The sequence below is a fragment of the Engystomops pustulosus genome, chromosome 5, assembly GCF_040894005.1.
Source record: "Engystomops pustulosus chromosome 5, aEngPut4.maternal, whole genome shotgun sequence".
Taxonomy (NCBI): Eukaryota; Metazoa; Chordata; class Amphibia; order Anura; family Leptodactylidae; genus Engystomops; species Engystomops pustulosus.
In genome coordinates, this window is record NC_092415.1 from 82,795,826 (window position 1) to 82,809,582 (window position 13,757).

Below are 13,757 nucleotides of genomic sequence, written 5' to 3' on the forward strand. Positions count from 1 at the left end.
TGTACTGCTTGTCTTATTTAGTTGACATGTCCGAAAATTGTCTTCATGATTGTGTTTCTAAACAGAAACAGGTCAGACTTAGGAAGGATAACAGCATGATACATATTGGCCCACATTTATCATAAATACTGCAAACTATTACAGTGTGCAACAGATTCATGAATTGTGGTGCAAGTTCTTTATGAATCTGGTGCTCCCTCACAGCTTCGACATAGTGCACCAATTTTTGGTGCACCATTAACATAGGGCATGCGACACAATTCTGTTGGGCACTACTTTATAAACGACAACTGTGCACAGGACTGCCCCTTACAGCGCAGAATAGGACACTTCTTAAATACATGTGCAAGCAGTTTGCATTGAAAAGAATGTGCAAAGTCAGACAAAAAACTGGTGCAAGGGCTTTAATAAATCTGGGTCATTATCTTGAATTAAACTTGAGGATTGTTGACAGATATGCAAGTAGTATTTGTTCCTTAAAGGAAATATTCCATCAAAATCAAGAATGGAGAAACTCGGAAGACTTACTTATAGATCCAGGCACCATGACTGTTGTAATATATTTATATTTGTTATCCATGGCCTCCCTCCTTTTACAATGAACTAAATGATGCTAATGAGCCTGAAAGGCTACTGGGGCAGTTCCCTGGGCCCCTTCCAGATTCACAGGCTGTTACCGTGTGCGAGGAGCACTTCCCCCCTCCTCTGGAACCTCCTGTGCTGCAGTCAGATTACATCAGGCACAGAGAAGGGGAGTAGCAAGCAAGAGCGGAGGGGAGGGTGAGACAATGAAAACAGCCTGTGAATCTGCAGCACAGAGGGCTTCTGGGAACTGCCCAGGTAGCCTTTTAGGCTCATTATCATAATTTATAAGTTGATTTTAGTTGAAAGGAGGCCAAGGATTACAAATATAAAATGATTACCACAGTCACAGTGCCTGGATCTATGAGCAAGGGTCACTGGCTTGAGTTTGATGATAAGCTTCCTTTGGGACTGTTACACCATGAACAAAGTTATCCGTCAAAGGTGACAAGTAAACCTATAGGATTGTAAGAAGAAAAGGTTAATTGTATATGTCACAGCCAGCTGTTTTCAGTCTAGACCCACATGTATTGTATAGAAACAGATGTTCCCTGATCTACATATATTATTCAGGTGTTTGCAAATTCCAGACATAGAACTAAGGTCATCAAGGTTAATGAGACAAGATGTCATGTAGTGATTTCTAGCTTCATGAAAAAAAACTATTCAGATCTGCTATAATTCACAAAGAAATAAGCATAGTGACATGAGAATAACATCTTATGTGCATTTCCGTAGGCAATATAGACCAATATATCCTTGAAAAAGGATGCATAACACTTGGTACTAGGGTACATGACATATCAATGAAATCGAAAAAGTTCAGCTCACCTTCCTTGATTGACCCCTCGCGCACGAACAACAAGATGGACCCCACGGACTTCGGGTCTTAGATGCAATTCCAAACGAAAGAAGATTATCCAGCGTCTCAGGGGAGTATGATCATAAAATCTTGCTTTTATTATGGTTCCAAATAATACAAATTCTTCAGGCAAGGTACACAACCTCTTACATCATGGTATGTATATCCCAATATTTAAGAAGTACAAAAACACACTTTTTATTTTTTGGGGTGGCCCAAAGAAAAGTACTGCAGATTATACCTACCTGTACAATGAAAAGAGCTTGCTGAAGCCTTTACCTGCGTCTTATGGATGTAGTCAAATAAATAAGGGCTTGTGACATGAGCTTTACTAGATCATAAGCCAAATTAAAATAAAGACACAAATAGGACCTAATATTGGAAATGTAATCAAATCTTAACCCATAACGAACATCAAACTCCAAGGCTAAGGGAATATGAGAATAGAGAAAATTATGAGAAAATTCAGGATTGTTATTTCAGGACCATTGCAATTAAACAACGATGCAATGGTTAAAAATTGCTCACATGTTAAGAGAGCAATCAAGGTGAGTGGGCTCCGATCGCGGGCGCTTAACCTGCGCGACCACAGCATTTAACATGCCTTCCGGGGGTCTTTCCCCCACGACCCCCTTCGGGGGCGCAGATCATTGCTATGGCAGCCCCGGGTTCCTGCAGGCAGTGCCTGAAAGATGGCGTCTCTGACCTCATCTTAAAGAGGACCTGTCACCCATAAATTGGGCACTAGGATCTGCTTACTATAGTAAGCAGCTCCTAGTGCTTAAACAAACGCCGCAGTGTTAGAGTGATAGCGTTACCACTCTAACACTGTGGCATTTGTTTAAGCACTAGGAGCTGCTTACTTTAGTAAGCAGCTTCTAGTGCCCAATTTATGGGTGACAGGTCCTCTTTAAAGGCACAGTGTCATCCTATACATATGCATAGGCTGACACTGCTAATACCCTGCAAGTAATCATGAACAAGCAATCAGATGAAGTAAAAAAAAGTGTTTCAATAAAAAATAAAGCAATAAATCAATAAAAATACCATAATCCCCATAATATATAAAGAAGTAATATAACGCAAAAAACTGTCTAAATCATAAAACAAACCTCACATATATAGTATCAGCTTATGCAATAAAAGTAAAGAATTATTGAACCCGCATGATGAACACCACTAAAACAAAAACTTTTAAAAACCCACCAAAATTATGATTTTTACCAATTGAATCCCACAAAAAAGTGAACAAAAAAACATATGTACTCCAGAATAATACTGTTGCAAAGTACAACAATTCTCACAAAAAAACAAGCCATCAACCAGCTCCATAGCCAAAAAAGTAAAAATGTTATGCCATTTGGAAAGCGGCAATGCACAAGCCTACAAAAGGGACCAAGGAGAAAACTAAAATCCTGGCAGCTGCAGGGCCCTCATTCCCTTCTGCGCCTTGCTGTGCCCCCATAAACGGCCACATGTGGAGGTTCTCTGTACTTGGGAGGAATTGCATAACAAATTGTATGGTGGGTTTTCTCTTTTTATCTTTTGGAAATGTGTAAATTTTAGGACTAAATGAACTTATAACCGACAAATTTGACAGTTCTAAATTTCACCTCCATTTTGATTCACTTACTATGAAGATCTGAAGGGGTTAACAATCTTCCTAAAAGCTGTTTCTGATAGGTTGGGGGTGCAGATTTGAAAATGGGTTGATTATATTGGGGTTTTTTGATGTTTAATATGTAAAAATTCATTCAAAACAGAATTTATCGCCAAAATAGTCAATTCTGAAAATACGGAAAACTGGTATTCAATTTGTAAGCCGCGTGACATCAAAATAAATTATCCAGATATTTAAAAAATTATGAAAATGTAAATTAGACATATGGGAAATGTTATTCAGCAACTTATTTAGGTGATAAATCTATCTGCCTGAAAACGCAATGATTTTGAATTTCAAAAATGGCAAATTTTACCACTAAAATGAAGTACAACATGTGGGGAAAAAACAATCTCAGAATCGCTTTGATAAGTAACAGTGTTCAAAAGTTATAACCATATAAAGCGACGCATGTCAGGATACAAAAAATGGGGCTGAGCCTAAAGCTATAAACTGGCTGTATTCTTAAGGCCCCTTCCACACTAGCGTTGCATTTCATGTCAGGGTGCAATGCGTGAAAAACTGACGTTTTTGGCTGCGTTTTTGTTCTATTTTCCCTTGGATTTATTAGCGTTTTTGTGTTTTTCACGCGCGTGTTGTTCACGTTTTTCTTGCGTTCTCGGTGCGTTTTTCACGCACGTTTTTTATGGGAAAAAAACCGTGCGTGTTTGTATGGAAACATCTGCAATGTGTTCTTCACACACATATATATTGTTCTTCACATGCTATTTTGTTCGCACCTTTCCGCGCGTATATCCCGACAAGTAAGCAGATGTGCCGAACAACTGCAATCTATTCTTCACTGTGTTCTTCACTGTGTTTTTCATTTAAATGATCCTGTGTTCACTGTGTTCATTGTTTTTATTCTATTCTTCACTGTTCTTCACTGTGTTTTTTTAATTAAATGCTCGATCTGGAGCAGGGGAATTATTCATGTCACCTAGCAACCCATCCATTTAAAACGCATTGCACTCGCATTGCACTTGCAATGCTTGCGAGTGCAATGCGTTTTTGATGCGTCTCCATAGACTTGAATGGGGTGGGAAAAACGCGTGTGAAACGCGAAAGTAGAGCATGCTGCGATTTTGACGCACGTCAAAACAAACGCAAGCACGCATGTGAAAAAAACCGCAAACGATGAAAGGCCCATTGGAAACAATGGGACAGAGTGCAATGCAAGTTCTGCGTGTCAAAAGCACGCGCACAACTCGCGCGTGAAAAACGCTAGTGTGGAAGGGGCCTAAGGGGTTACAGTTTACATATTTATTTTTACATGTGATAAATTTTTATGCATTTTTTCCCATTTGCTTCTGCTGGGAAGGCAAAATTGAAATGTCAGCTATTTAGAGTTGTACTGCTCCTGACTTATGAAGACTCATAGACTGATCTTTTCAAGCACAGGAAATCTGGCTTCAGCCCAGTATTCCTTTCTGTTTCTAATCACTATTAATGCCACGGATGCCAGGAATCCAGGGAATTGTTTTGTTTTAGTAATCACTATTAAATGTCATTGTCTCCAATATTGATGCACAGTCCTACCAAGTGTCTATTAACTTATTGTCTAATGTTATTTAATACAAACTCTACATTACTTCAACAAAATTTGCATTCAGTTATTGCTTCTCCCTTTTTTTGGCACTTAAACTTATACACATGGGTTCAATTTTAAAATAATATAGGTCCATTTAGAGTGTGGTGTTTACCAAAAAAACAGTCAGACTAAAGTTTATATTTATTTGGGCATGATAAAGCTGTGGATGCTAGTTGTACCTAGATTTACAGTAAAAGTTGTCATGGCCGCCTTTAGGGACGGAATACTCCGTCTCCACTCACAGGCCCCACCAGTTATGTCTGGGAGCCAGAGAATTCCCCTACTTCATAATGGAGACAGCGCACTCTCACACAGGTGCCGAGAGCTCGGTGATGTCTCGGGCAAAAAGAAAGAAGCGTGAATAATTTACAATCGGAAGCCACCGACAGACGGCTGATGACGTAGGGGTAGCACCGGATGCTAATTTACATATGTAAGTTATTCGGTTTTTTAGCTAAACTAAAGATCGCCGTGCCTAATCAAAGTATGTCATCTGGATCAAATAGCCTACAGGGTGGTGTGCTCGCATGATTTCATCATGTGAGCAGTGGTAGGTTTCCTTTAAGTGCCATTTCATGTTGTAGCCAGGAAGTGCAGGAGGGGGAGGGGCGCTAACACTACCCTGCAAAGCTAAAGAGGAGACCAGCAATGGAGTTAACCCTTCCGCCTCCCGTAGGCTGCTGAAGTTTCCTCTGTACAGTCTACACAAGGATTCATCTGCCTGTCCAAGTGTAATGTATATGTAAAAGTATATATATGTTATATATACTCGAGTATAAGTCAACCTAAATAATAGGCACCTCATTTTATAACGAAAAAACTGGTAAAATGTATTTACTCAAGTACATACCTCCCAACATTTGTGAAAGGGAAAGAGGGACAAAATGGTGGCGATCCCCCTAAGCCACACCCCCAATCACTCCCTGGCCACGCCCCAAATTTTAGCCATATTATAATAATAAAAATGATCTCAATAAAAAAAAAAAATATATTATCCTCATTGGGATTAGAACCCAGAACCTGCAGTGTCCATGTACAATAATGACACAGCGCCTCAACCCACTGAGCTATAACCTCTGTGATTAACTGGGTGTAGAATTTTGGTAACTAAGAACTATGACTATTGTTACACTGTGACACAGATTTAATGCCTTGGTATATAGGGAGGGATCTTCTCAGAGGTTATTGTAATTATTGAGACTATTATTATTATTATGGAGATTATTATTATTATGGAGATGATTATTATTATTATTTTTACTATTATTAATAATCATCTCCATAATAATAATAAAAATAATAAAATTTATAATAATAATAATAGTCTGAATAATTACAATAATAATCTCTGAGAAGATCCCTCTCTATATATCAGTGCATTAGTCTGTGTCACAATGTAAATGGCAGGTAACACTTCTTAGTTACCAGAAATCCTCAGCTCTGTATCACTGGGCTTATAGCTCAGTTAGTTAAGCTCCTGTCCATGGTGCACGAGGTCCCAGGTTCGAATCTCAGCCTGGGCAAAACTTTATTTAATTTAATTATATAAAGAGCTTGTGTCTGGGGAATCCCTGGAGACCATATATGGACAGATGCTGATCTGACCTGATGACGTGGTCCCTGCTCTCTCTGCTAAGCCGACAATTCTCTGAAAAGGATTCCCTGCCCGATGTCTGCTCTGGGGAACCCTAGGAGATGCAGTGACCATATATGGACACATGGTGATCTGAAGCTGATGACGTGGTCCCTGCTCTCTCCGCTAAGCCCGACACTTCTCTGAAAAGGATTCCCTCCCGATGTCTGTAGAAGCCATTCTGTACTGTGAGTTCAGGCTTTCAAAATATTTACTCTGCGAACACAGCAGCGGGACCTGGGGGGAAAATCCGTGACAATCTCATAGCTGCCCGTGACGCGGGGCAGAGGTATGAAAAACGGGAAAGTCCCGTCAAAATCGGGACGGTTGGGAACTATGCAAGTATAAGACTAGGGTGGGAAATACATTGGTCATAGCCTCCCCTCACTAATGAAATGCCCAGTAGCCTCCCCCACTAATGAAATGCTCTCACAGCTTCTTCTTTAAGAGGCTCCTCTTAAGGAGTAATGGCTCCTGTTTGAACTTGCAATCAAAGACACCTGTCCACAACCTCAAACACTCCACACACTCCACTCCTCACACTCCAAACTTCACCATAGTGAATACCAAAGAGTTGTCAAAGGACACCAGAAACAAAACCTCCCTCGATCAGGGATTTCATGCAAAATCTCACCATGTGGTGTCACAATGATCACACTAATGGTGATCAAAAATCCCAAAACCAAATGAGTGAATGACCTGCAGAAAGCTGATCAACTAGCAAAGGCTACCGTCAGTAACGCACTATGCCGCCAGGGACTCAGATCCTGAAGTGCCAGATGTGTCCCCCTGCTTAATCCAGTACATATCCAGACCTATCTATAGTTTTCTGGAGAGCATTTGGATGTTCCTGAAGAGTATTTGGAGAATGTCATATGGTCAGATGAAACCAAAGCAGAACTGTTTGGTAGAAACATAACTTTGTCATGTTTGTAGGAGAGTGAATACATAGTTGCATCCAAAGAACACAATACCTACTGTGAAGCATGGGTGGCAACATCATGACGAGGGGCTGTTTCTCTGCAAAGGGACCAGGATGACTGATCCGTGTACATGAAAGAATGATTCTACTGAATATTGGTAAAATATTTTTGCTGTATTCTCTGTTTTAGTACTGTATCTATGTAGTAAATTTGGTTTTGGTAACGTGTCAATGTAGTAACCTTGGTTCCTGTGCTGTATCTATTTAGTAAGACTAATTTTGGTACATACCCTATGTATTAAATGTATATTACTATTTTTATGCACATAAAATGTAGACTGTTTTGAAGGACACTATCTTTTTACAAGCCAGGGCCCATGATAGTGTTAAACTTATGTATCTGGTATAGTATAAGATAAGAAACTAATATGCACGGGTAAGAGCACATAATTCAGGGGGCCTGAAATTCCTAGTGTGGCATGTGAATGGTACTATTCATACCACAAGGTTTCCCTTTGGGTTACGAGTAATTGTTGTAGTGACCCTAGCAATGAGTTCTTCAGTTTATCATTTTTGGCCACCAGAGGACAACCATATAATCCAAGGCCACTTGGTCTATTTAACTTGTTCAAATTTCTATTTTTATGTAACATAAAGTTTCTGAAATAAGGCTGAGATTATACATTACAGTTACATGAATTTAAATATGTTAAATGAGTTTTGCTTTGAAGGTGATAAAATTTCTTCATAAGAAATTTTGAGGTTATCAATAATTGGTGAGCATTATATATTTCTGCTAATCTCCAAGTTGGACTAGCACTTGCTATGTAGGACACCACATTATTATTATTACCACATGGGGGAAGTGACTAAAAGAGGGAGTGGTTTCATGGGGATTGGGCACCCCTAAAGATGCAAAATTGTGCACCAAAAATGCACCAAATGTTAAAGTGCAATTCTTGACATAAACAAAACCAACAAATAGGAGATATAACTCTAAAGAATGATCTAGCTGTCCACTTCTGACTATCTTAGTTTACACTGTTTCAGTTTAAGACAACAGAGGTAAATCTGCCTTACTGTCTTTAACAGATAAGACTGTAATTAATTTCATTTTACTTTGGCCCGCCTCTTCTCAGAATAATAATGTTATGAACAAATACAGAAAATGAAAGAAAATCATATTAGGGAACATTTGCTAATATAGCAAGCTTTAGGTGCTATTTGGAAAGACAGACAGCAGTGTGGGTCCTACACTAAGTAGCCCCTATATAAGCCAGAGCAGTGGTTTGCAGCTCTGATTATACACTGCTGTATTTCTTTGTTTTTGTGATTACTATAAACCTTACAATTGACTTAGTAGATAATTAAAAAGCTTCATAGCGATGTACTAGGAAATATTCAATTGATTTTATTTAGCCGTTATCACTGGTTGCAAATAAAACTAGACCAAGCGTGAGCAGAGCATGGCTGTGCCGTCAACACATCAACACAGATTTATAGATTTAATTTAGTAGATAAATATAGTTTAGGTTTCATTTTAGAACATCAAAGTTTATGTACCTAGAATTCCCATAGCCTTAATATAACTGGAATCATCAGGGACAGTTAATCCTGTGACTTTACATGTTTACTATCTCTGCTTTATCATGGATAATAACTGCACTACATTTATAATACATAAGATATTTGTGACTTTACAAAGCTTAGCCTCATAAGTATCTGCCACTAGACCAAATACAACTTCTTAAAATTCATACAGCAATGTTGAGTGTATAATGAGTGTATAAACAGTCATTGATCTTTAACCTCTTTCCGACATTGGACATAGTACTACGTCACGAGCGGCAGGGGCTTTCCGCATTGTGACGTACTACTATGTACCGCTCCTGGCACTGGCTGCCAAATGGAGCCAGTGTCATAAGCCGCGGGTGTCAGCTATATATTACAGCCGACACCCACCTCTAACACCTGCAATGATCCATAGAATAAAGATAATATGTTACAGCTCCAAAAAGATACAAGAATACATTCAAGAATAAAATCTCGTCAATAAGCTAATAACCTACTAAAATGAAGTATTTGTAAAGTGCATCTCATGTCCAATTTTCCAAAAAGATAAAGATTGTACAGCCATTAAAAAGTGACAATGCAAATCTGCTCTGAATGGCGCAGCTCCCATTTGATGCCCTGGCGTGTGCCCATACAACAGTTTACCACCACACACGGGTTATTGTAATAGGGTATAAAACTTTGTGGAGCGTTTTGGTATTTTATCCACTGAGAATGTGCACATTTTTTGAAAAAACACATTCATTTAGCCCAAAAAAAATAAAAATTTCAAAATTGCACACAATTTTGTTTTTATGCCTGCAAAACAATTTAAGGGTTAACAAACTTCATGAAAGTTGTTTTACATACGTTAAGGGGTGTAATTTGTATAATGTGACTAATCTGAGCAGGTCCCTCAAAAGCCTGATTTTGTGTTTTATGAAAATATTAAAAATCGCACCTAAAATTCAAAGCCCCATAACCTTTTACAAAAATGAGAGGATGCGTAAAAAACCATGTCAACATAAGCAGACATTTGATTAACATTAGTTAATAAGTCTTGTTTTGCTGTTATGACTATGTGTTGAAAAAGTAGAACATTTAGAATTTCAGAAATCAAAAATTTTTCCAAATTTACACCAAATATCATTTTTTTTCAAAATAAACGCAAAACATACCACCAGCATTTTTCAACTAACATACAGTACAAAGTGTCCCAAGAAAACAATTTCAAAATTTGATATGTTGAAGCATTGCAAAGTTATTACCACTTATAATGACACAGGGCAGATTTGAAAAAATGGGACGTGTCAGGAAGGTGAAAACTGGCTTTGGTAGTTAGGGGTTAAAACAAACCAAAATGGACCATGTCAAATGGTTTTGTCATGGATCCGTGGCTAGTAAATTGTCTCATTAAAGGAAGTCTTTAAGTCCAAAATCACCTAACCTGGACAACAAGAATTATAGAGGGTATTTCATAACCTTTCTAGAGCTACATTTCCTGTTCCCTATCAAACTACCTGCTGAGGCATTTGTCTTCCGTGGTCTTCACCTCATTTCTGTTGCATCAAAAGAAATATAAAGTAGAGCAATATCCGAAAATAATTAGCAAGACTCAAAACTCTGAATCAGTGTTAAGAATTAGCAAAGATATAAGGGAACATAAAACTCTTCCTATTTCACCTGCTATCACATGTTGTTGCCTGATCTACTATTGGAATGCGCCCAAAAAGTCCCAAAAATTGCTTTAAAAAACATTGTTCCCCTCTTGACGTAGATTAACAAAAAACAACTTTTTTTCAACTTTTCTTCACTCACCTGATTTATGAAGCTGTCTAATCCACTATGATACATCTTTTTCGCAAGAGAACACATTCGACACTCTAAAAGACTGGTACACAGTTACAGCATAATTTCAAATTATAATTTGAAATACATTAAAAATACATTATCCACACGGAAAAAAAAAAACTATGTATAAAATAAATTTTTTAGACCCTTCAATGAGTTCAATGACAAAGCAACTGAAGTACGGTACATCATGAGAATGGTGCCTCCCATAAAGGATGTTATACAACTGTAAAAAGCACATATGGTAAACATTCATTATTGTGCAATTATATCTGTGTCAGATTATCTTATCAACTCTGGATTGACCTGGCTTTTGACAGACAGGATTATAACCTTTTACTTGTTAGTTAATGAATACACTTGACTTTTGACTGACAAAAGGTTTAGGTTTATCACGCTGGTGACAGGAATACATGTACAAACAAGATACAACTCTTCGTTTATAATTTATATTCAAGCAGATGAAACTGATAGCAAAGGAAGCATAAAAAAAGATATAATAGATGGTTTATCAATTTAACTCAATGTAATAACCCCTGCCCCTAGTGTCATGGATTCAAATTTAAATATATTGTCTGGCCAATAAAAGCCATGGCTAGTAGCTAGGGGTGTCAATTTGGCAGATTAGCTGAACGCGGACCCAAACTTTAAGGTCGGATCGGCTCATTTCTACCGATAAGCCTTTAAATCATAGTGGATGCAGTGGGTTTGAGACTGGACTGTCATGGACATGGTGCTAGCTGTCAGACTGGGTAAGTGGTGGCGAACTCACCCTGCAATGTCCCTGCAGGCTTTGGTTCTTCCTACAGTAGATAAAACTGTATACTTAAAGGGGCTGGCAGGCTATATACTTAAGGGGGCTGGCAGGCTATATACTTAAAGGGGCTGGCAGCTATATACTGGGAGGCTGTGACCAATGCATTTCCCACCCTCGGCTTATACTCGAGTCAATAGGTTTTTCCAGTTTTTGGTGGTAAAACTAGGTACCTTGGCTTATACTCGAGTATATACGGTACATATTATTCTCTAAAATCATTGTTCGTAGTCCATAATACATAATATTAACAATTAATTCAAAGTAACATTGTTTTGATAATAAAGACTTGGAAGTGATGGCACAGGTTGAAACAAGAAAAGAAAAAGTGAAAAAAAGTCTTCTGTCAAAAAAACAAGCAAAAAAACTACTTAATTTGCTGGTGAGTTACATATGGCTACAGAAAAGAAGATGAAAAAGCGGAATACTGGTAGGTTGCGTCTAGTGTGTCGGAGGTATATTGTTTTCTGATATGTAAGACAATAAGAGTGTCGAATGGATTACACTATCCCTTCGGAGACTCTCCTAGACGCAAAACAGCAGAGGCTCCGCCAGATATGCACTAGCTCCTTTTACAAATGGGGCTATAAGCCTGGAAAACTATTGGCCAGAGCCCTGAGAGATAGAAAGGCATCTTCCTATACCGCGTAAGTCAAAACTATTGGCCGGAGCCCTGAGAGATAGAAAGGCATCTTCCTATACCACATCACCAAGTTGTGCAAATGCACGAGACTGATGAGATTGCAGAAGCAATTATGCATTATTATAATGCACTATATAATCTTCTGCATCCCTCTACCACCTTCCCTGCACCGGGCCCCCATCAAACACTAGAACAGTATATTTACGCCACTGCTCTCCCCACAATCTCACAAGCTGAGACAGCCTAGTTAGAAAACCCATTCTCAGTCAAAGAACTGTATCAGGTGATTAAAACCCTACCGACGGGCAAGAGCCCAGGCCCCAATGGGTACACAGCTGCCCTCTACAAGACCCTGCGAAACAAGAAATCCACCCTGCTATTAGAGGTCTTTAATGCCATTCTTAAATATACTCAGGATAACAACACACATTCTCTAATTCAATATTATAAGCAAAAATACAGCATTTCACAGATATCATTCTAACAGGTCTTTATTAGTCCTGTTGGGCAGATGCCTCAAGCCTGCAAGCATCATGCAGAAAACTGCTCTACAAACTACAGACAAGATAAGGTCTTGATAAGAGAGGAGCGGGGCTAGCAAAGCTAATGGTATGTTTTATAGGTGAGGTAAAAGAGCTGAATGTGTCATAACTCTGATCTGTCTCTTCTCTCTTTTTCTATGTGTCAGATACTAGCAAAAACTTTAGAAGCTAAATGAAAGTATAGATAAACCCAGTACCCTGATATTCTAAGAACATTTTCAGCACACAGCATCTCTTCGCACAGAGGAACAATGAAGCATCTGCTTAGAGAGTCCCCGGCCACACACTGAAATTTTACACTGACCACCCATGAGTTATAGGAGCTAAACAGCAATAAAATTGAGTTAAATTGTGAAGTTAGGGGTTACAAATGTTCTTTATTGTGTAAACATCACTATGGGATTAAAATTTGAGAACTTTCTTTCTTGAGGAAACCCCTTTAAGATCATGGAAGGGAGATAATAAAGTGAATGTTCCCTGCTCTGAAACCCTCATATATGTGTGCTGTCTGTCATTCCAGAACCTTTAAAGGTCCTCCAAAAGTCCTTGAGATACAGAACTGAAAGCCGACAGAGTGGACCACCCTCCTTTCTCTAGAACAGTGGTTCTCAACCTTTCTAATGCTGTGACCCCGTAATACAGTTCCTCATGCTGTGGTGACCCCAAACCATGCAACTCGCAGTAAAAACACAATAAAATTGCGGCTCCGATGGCTTTAGGCGACCCCGGTTTTGGTTGTTCGACCCCCGCTGGGGTCCCAACCCACAGGTTGAGAACCACCGCTCTAGAAGCTTGTTTCAGGTTATATACTGTAGGTTGGCTGTAAATGTAACATCAATAATTTTCACATGTCAAATTTTATCATAAGATTACACTTATCATACACTCCCATTTCTTTGGGATTTGAAATTGTCTTTTAAGATCAGTATCTTCAATATTGTTGTATGGGCTGCAAAAATGTTTTAGTGCAGGTAGATCTGTGTGATTGTAGATAATTACTACTCACCTCCCTGTCCCGCCCATCTTTGCAGTAATCTGATTTCAGTATAGACAGGAACATCCGCATTTAGAGGAAAAAATGGTTTTTAAACTTTTCACATAATCCT